The following is a 7,590-nucleotide window of genomic DNA, read 5'->3' as shown; positions in this document are numbered from 1 at the left end:
TATAAAAGGAATAGCATGCAGTACAAAAATAGTTGGCAGCAAATGAATGGGTATAAGGCTATAAATATGTGGATGCACACAAGTGTCGATAGAATGAACGAGGATGGTAGCGACCGGATAATGCTTTTGTACTGTACAATATTTAAACGAACTTCATGCGAAGTAACACATCAAAAAATTTAATGGCATATGAGATCTGCAAATAACTACACAAAACATGGCTAAAGAGACACCGCGATCTAACGGGCCAGCGTACTAACCAAGCTGCGGCGGGGTGGACGGGGGCGGCAACTTGCATTCCAGCGGCGGCGAACGCGGGAGACGATGAGTCGACCCTGTTTCAGTAGAAGCGGGCGTTAGTGAAGCAGATCTGGTTAGCTGGCAAGGGATTCGGTGAAGTTGATACAGCCGCTGCGCCGAGGTAGTCGGTGGAATAGATCGGCTTCTGTGGAGGGGGGCCGCGGTGAAGTAGACACGGTTCCGTTGGAGTGGATCCGGTGCGTCGACAGGAAAGGCGTTGATTGCTACGTTGTGGATGAAGTCGGCGGTGAAGCAGATCCGTCGGTGGCGAGGTCGGCGGTGAAGCAGATCCGTCAGTGGCGAGGGCGGCGGGGGAGCGGATCAGGTGGGTGGACAGCTAACACGATCAAGGCTACGCTGTGGAGGAGTATGCCGGCGGCGAAGCAGATCTAGTACTGTAGAGAGTCAGAGCTTTCGCGTGTGAGAGTATTTTTGAGCTAATGGGGCGAATGGTTGGTGGGTGGGTGTGGGCCTGTGGGGAGGGTTCGGGATCTAGGCAAGATATTTTATTGTTACCGAATGAGCCCTCCATGGTCGGTGGGTTGTAGCTTCCGGACCAGGTTTAAAAGGGTAAAACTGGTCACGAGATTTTCGAATGGATGCGGCGGGATGATTTGGCGCACGACCAAAATTTTCAGTTTCAAGCTACGAGCAGAATGACAAAAATAATGTTCTTCCCCAGGGAGCTCTCATTTCTTCCTCCTCTCTTTCTCTCTCGAGTCTCTCCCACTCCCCCGGCTCCTCTCCCCCTTCTCTCCGGCAGCCTCGCCGGCCGGAGACGAGGCTGACTTCTCTCTGTATATCGTACACCCTCCGAACTAAATTAATTGATTCAACTTTCCTTAGACGTGTATGTATCTAGAGTAAAAACATGTGTGGATACATCCATATTTAGATAAGCAAAGTTGAGTCAGTTAATTTGGATCCGAGGGACTTCATGTTGTTATAAGCTTAGATCCAGTGTTTCCCATGAGCAGAATGGCGCAATGGAGTCGGGGATCTCGTCATCGGCTTCAGATCTGGCCTATGGTGAATCTGGCGGATCTTGCCGGCCAAACCCCGATCTGGTGCCATCAAGGTGATGGCGCTAACGGTGAGGCTTGCTTTGGTCAGTGCTTCAGATCTGGCCAATGGGGAAGTCAGGCTACTAACGTTCACAAGCTCGGGGCATACGACGACGTCATCCGTCTTGCCCGTGAACATCTTGGCCTTTCAGTGGCCCATCTCAGAGCCAATATGCCGTTGCTGAGGCCCTTCTTCTCCTTCGTCCTGGCGACTACCGGCGACACCGTCCCAAGTGGTGCGTCCCCGGCGACGGAGTTGCTGGAAAGGATGCGGAGCGAGAGATCGATGTGCGGTCCGGAAGGACTCGATTGATTTTCTTCTATATGTTTTGGGGTCCTTTTTGTAAAGTTGCGAGGTCCTATTAGTTATTGTCTAGTTCTCTTGGACCTCTATGTAATTTTTTGGACTAGTTTCCATTTGCACCGATAAACTTGAATTTTGACAAGTTCACGGGAAAAAATTCCTTTGCACATATGGCCTATCATGTATGAACATTCTTGAGTTTTAAACTATATGTAATGGCCAGCACTTGCGCAAGGGGCTCGTCTAGTGCGCACTAGTTTACATTAGCACCGATAAATTTGAATCTTGACAAGTTCTTGGAAGAAAAAATTGATTCACATATAGCCTATCATGTATGAACATTATTGGGATTCAAACTATACATAGATGGCCAACACGTGTGCAAGGGGGTCCTCTAATGTGCACTAGTTTCCATTAGCACTGATAAATTTGAATCTTTACAAGTTCTCGAAAAAACTTGCTTCACACATATGCCCTATCATGTATGAACATTATTGGGATTCATATTATATATAGATGGCCAACACTTGTGCAAGGGGTCCTCTAATTCTTGGGGATTTCAATCTATCTCTCTCTCTCGATCTATCGTTGGTGGCCAGAACAACACACATATGCATGCACTTTATGCGCAAAGGCGCGGGTGCCTCTAATAATTCATGTGTGTGCGTATATTTGAACATATTCTTGGGGATTTCAATCTCTATCTCTCGATCTATATATCGTTGGTGGCCAAGAAACACACTTATATATATACGCATGCACACTACAAGAAAAGTTCTGATAGACAACGTCTCAAAATCGTCCGCTAAGGGGTATTTTTCGTCGCCTATGGGACTAACCCGACGATATGGGTTCTGTTGTCGAAACTGCGTCAGGCAAAGTCCTACGACGATTTTTTCGGTCCGTCGCGCTTGGGCGCCCTTCAGCCACGGAAAATCGGACCGTTGCCCAAGTGTTTCCGGGAGCCCGTTGATCTGCCGACGTCATGCAAGCCGACACGTGGCGGACGCCGTTAGCCGGCACTTAACGGCGTTAACCGGCTGAAACCCCGTGGTAGATGGTAGGCCCACACGAGGCCCGCCACGTCTTAAGCGGGCCGGCCCATTAAGTTTGCGGGCCGGGCCGGCTGACTTAGTTTGACCGGTCAACTATATAGCTGGGCTGGTCCATTAGTTACGTGGGCCGGGCCTAACCTCTAAGGTTGACCGGTCAAAACTTTAATGGGCCGGCCCACTAAGCATGTGGGCCGGGCCGAATGCACTCGATTGACCGGTCAACATGCAAAAGGGCCGGCCCACAAGACATGTGGGACCCACTTTCCTGGTATCGGGCCGGCCCATTTACAAAGTGGGGTCCACATTAAAGCAACTGGGCCGGCCCAAGAAGTTATTGGGCCGGCCCAATTAGCATGTGGGTCCCACGTTCTCGCTATCGGCCGGCCCATTTAGTACGTGGGGTCCACATTAGATCAAATGGGCTGGCCCAACAAGCCAGTGGGCCGGGCCAAAAGCACCGGTGGGTCCCACTTTTCTGTTAAAGGGCCAGCCCATTTAGTATGTGGGGTCCACCATATAGCAAGTGGGCCGGCCCAACAAGATAGTGGGCCGGGCCAAAAACACAGGTGGGTCCCACTTTCCAGTTAAAGGGCTGGCCCATTTAGTATGTGGGGTCCACCATATAGCAAGTGGGCCGGCCCAACAAGATAGTGGGCCGGGCCAAAACACTGGTGGGTCCCACTTTCCTGTTAAAGGGCCGGCCCATTTAGTATGTGGGGTCCACCGTATAGCAAGTGGGCCGGCCCAACACGCTAGTGGGCCGGGCCAAAAACACAGGTGGGTCCCACTTTCTAGTTAAAGGGCCGGCCCATTTAGTATGTGGGGTCCACCATATAGCAAGTGGGCCGGCCCAACACGCTAGTGGGCCGGGCCAAAAACACAGTGGGTCCCACTTTCGTCTTAAAGGGCCGGCCCGTTTAGTATGTGGGGACCACCACAAAAGCAATTGGGCTGGCCCAACTAGTTAGTGGGCCGGCCCAGTAGTGGGTGGGGTCCACCTTAAAGCAAGTGGGCCGGCCCAATAAAAGTGTGGGGTCCACAGTTAATCAAGTGGGCTGGCCCAATAAGTAAGTGGGCCAGCCCGTTTAGTTGCTGTTTATATGCCGGCGTAAAAGGCGCTTTAGGATTTTGCGGGCCGACACGTATGTGATTTCGCTTAATTGGGCCGTTTAAGGGATGGGAATTCGTGATTTAGATACTGAGAATATTTACGCAGCATTGATTTTCTGTCGGATAGCCTCACTTACCACAAGCACCAAAGAAAAAATGCGCGAAAGAACTATAAAAACTAACTAAATATTACATCAGCTCGCAAGGTTTTGAAAAAATATTACGGAACCCGGAGAAATTGAATGGTAATTAAACCTAGCAATACAATGAAGCGATCCGACAATCTTTTAAGTTGTCCATGCAGCACCTATATCCGAAACAAAGACATTACAAGTTAAGACGAGCAACAATGGAAACGCAAAGACACTGCAATATTGTTTGCCAAAGAATTTGGAACTCATCATTTCGTCGTTATAACAAGATCATTGTAATGCGCACAATAAGCAAATAAAGAGTGCATGCCGCATACCAACGACCAATATAACGAGCATGTTAGAATGAAACAACGAGACTTACTACTTGTCGAGTCCCATGCAAACCAACATGTTCAGGGAGTACAAAATTTGCATGAACGACATAGTAGCGAGGCTATAAATTTTGTAACAACGATCGAGCAAGATGAAGTTATGATGGCTACATCTACAGAAGCGAGGAATGTAAACCAAAAATAGAAGTTACGATGGCAAAAGCTAAAGAGGAGGGAATGTGAACCAACATGTGCCAAGTGCAATTACTTCATTTTGGCCGTGAACTAAATAATACTCCTGAACTTATAGTGAAGGGGATGCAAATCAAGATGTTTCGGGATATAAACTTGTAATGAGCAACACATAGAGGATAGTTAATGCTGGAGCTTAGGATGGACCAGATACATAATATAGTGGGATCACCTGTGAACTTGTATAAGAGGGAATGCAAACCAATATGTTCAGCTTTCCATATGTGAGCGTCATGCCAAGTCAGAGAAACAAGTCAATAATGCAGCTTTTGAAGAACAAGATGGCACACAAAATTATTATCTAGTAGTATGACAAGTTTATTTGTACTACGGGCTAGATAGCGAGTGATAGCATTCCAAACTAAGTCCTTACTTGTGTTAGCTTACAATGAACTAGATACAAAACAATGGCATCACCTGTAGTACAGGGAATGCAAGCCAACATGTTCATGGAGTAAAAAATTGGCACAAACAACATAGTAGCAGGCCATAATTTTTGTAACAACGACTGAGCAAGATAATGTTATGATGGCTAGATCTACAGAGCAGGGAATGTAAACCAAATATAGAAGTTACGATGCCAAAAGCTATAGAGCAGGGAATGCGAACCAACATGTGCAATTACTTAAAATTGGTCATGAACTAAATAATAGCAGGATCTTACTATAATACCTATAATTTTTGTAACAACGACTGAGCAAGATAGAAGTTATGATGACTACATCTACAGAGCAGGGAATGCAAACCAAAATGTTCAATCGCTTAAAGTTAGCAATGAAGTAGAAAATAGCAACGTGTTACGGTCATAGCTAGGAATGAACTAAAAGAGCTTCAGACAAACAAGCATCTGAACCCAGAACATGGCGCTAAAACAAGGGACTTACATTAGGAGAAGCACTCTGTGGGAGTCTGATGTCTACGGGAGCTTCTATTCTTGTAGACAGTGTTGGGCCTCCAAGAACAGAGGTGTTTGTAGAACAGCAGCAAGTTTCCCTTAAGTGGATCACCCAAGGTTTATCGATCTCAGGGAGGAAGAGGTCAAAGATATCCCTCTCATGCAACCCTGCAACCACAAAGCAAGAAGTCTCTTGTGTCCCCAACACACCTAATAGGTGCACTAGTTCGGCGAAGAGATAGTGAAATACAGGTGGTATGAATAAGTAGTAGCAACGGCACCGGAAAAGTGCTTTGCCCAGGACGAGTAAACAAGCAGTAGTAAAGCAGCGAGAGTAACGCAAGTAAAACAAGTAAACAAGCAGCGATAGCGATATTTAGGAACAAGGCCTAGGGATTACACTTTCACTAGTGGACACTCTCAACATTGATCACATAACAGAATAGATAAATGCATACTCTACACTTTTGTTGGATGATGAACACATTGCGTAGGATTACACGAACCCTCAATGCCGGAGTTAACAAGCTCCACAATTCAATGTTCATATTTAAATAACCTTAGAGTGCAAGAAAGATCAACACGACTAAACCAAGTACTAACACAAAGATGCACACTCGTCACCTTCACACTATGTAGGAGGAATAGATCATATCAATACTATCATAGCAATAGTTAACTTCACAATCTACAAGAGATCATGATCATAGCATACGCCAAGTACTAACACGGATGCACACACTGTCACCATTACACCGTGCAGGAGGAATAAACTACTTTAATAACATCACTAGAGTAGCACATAGATAAATTGTGATACAAAACACATTGCAATCATAAAGAGATATAAATAAGCACTTCACTACGCCATTCAACAGTGAATAAGTATTCCGTGAAATATAGCCTAAGAGACCCACACGGTGCACACACTGTCACCTTTACACACGTGGGACAAGGAGTCTCCGGAGATCACATAAGTAAAATTCACTTGACTAGCATAACGACATCTAGATTACAAGCATCATCATATGAATCTCAATCATGTAAGGCAGCTCATGAGATTATTGTATTGAAGTACATAGGAGAGAGATTAACCACATAGCTACCGGTACAGCCCCGAGCCTCGATGGAGAACTACTCCCTCCTCATTGGAGCAGCAGCGGTGATGAAGATGGCGGTGGAGATGGCAGCGGTGTCGATGGAGAAGCCTTCCGGGGCACTTCCCCGCTCCGGCAGGGTGCCGGAACGGAGACTCCTGTCCCCCGGATCTTGGCTTCGCGATGGCGGCGGCTCCGGAAGGTTTTCCGTATCGTGGTTCTTCGCCTCGGGGTTTCGCGACGGAGGCTTTAAGTAGGCGGAAGGGCGAGTCGGGGGCTGACGAGGGCCCACACCACGGGCGGCGTGGGCCCCCTTGGCCGCGCCGCCTTGTGGTTTGGCCACCTCGTGGCCCCACTTCGTATGCTCTTCGGTCTTCTCGGAAGGTTCGTGGCGAAATAGGCCCTCGGGTCTTCGTTTCGTCCAATTCCGAGAATATTTCGTTACTAGGATTTCTGAAACCAAAAACAGCGAGAAAACAGAATCGGCTCTTCGGCATCTTGTTAATAGGTTAGTTCCGAAAATGCACGAATATGACATAAAGTGTGCATAAAACATGTAGGTATCATCAATAACATGGCATAGAACATAAGAAATTATCGATACGTCTGGAGACGTATCAAGCATCCCTAAGCTTAGTTCTCGCTCGTCCCGAGCAGGTAAAACGATAACAAAGATAATTTCTGAAGTGATATGCCATCATAACCTTGATCATACTATTTGTAAACATATGTAATGAATGCAGCGATCAAAACAATGGTAATGACATGAGTAAACAAGTGAATCATAAAGCAAAGACTTTTCATGAATAGTACTTCAAGACAAGCATCAATAAGTCTTGCATAAGAGTTAACTCATAAAGCAATAAATCAAAGTAAAGGTATTGAAGCAACACAAAGGAAGATTAACTTTAAGCGGTTGCTTTCAACTTGTAACATGTATATCTCATGGATAATTGTCAACATAGAGTAATATAACAAGTACAATATGCAAGTATGTAGGAATCAATGCACAGTTCACACAAGTGTTTGCTTCTTGAGGTGGAGAGA

The sequence above is a fragment of the Lolium rigidum genome, chromosome 4 (genome assembly GCF_022539505.1).
Source record: "Lolium rigidum isolate FL_2022 chromosome 4, APGP_CSIRO_Lrig_0.1, whole genome shotgun sequence".
NCBI classification, from domain to species: domain Eukaryota; kingdom Viridiplantae; phylum Streptophyta; class Magnoliopsida; order Poales; family Poaceae; genus Lolium; species Lolium rigidum.
This window is presented reverse-complemented; position numbering follows the sequence as displayed.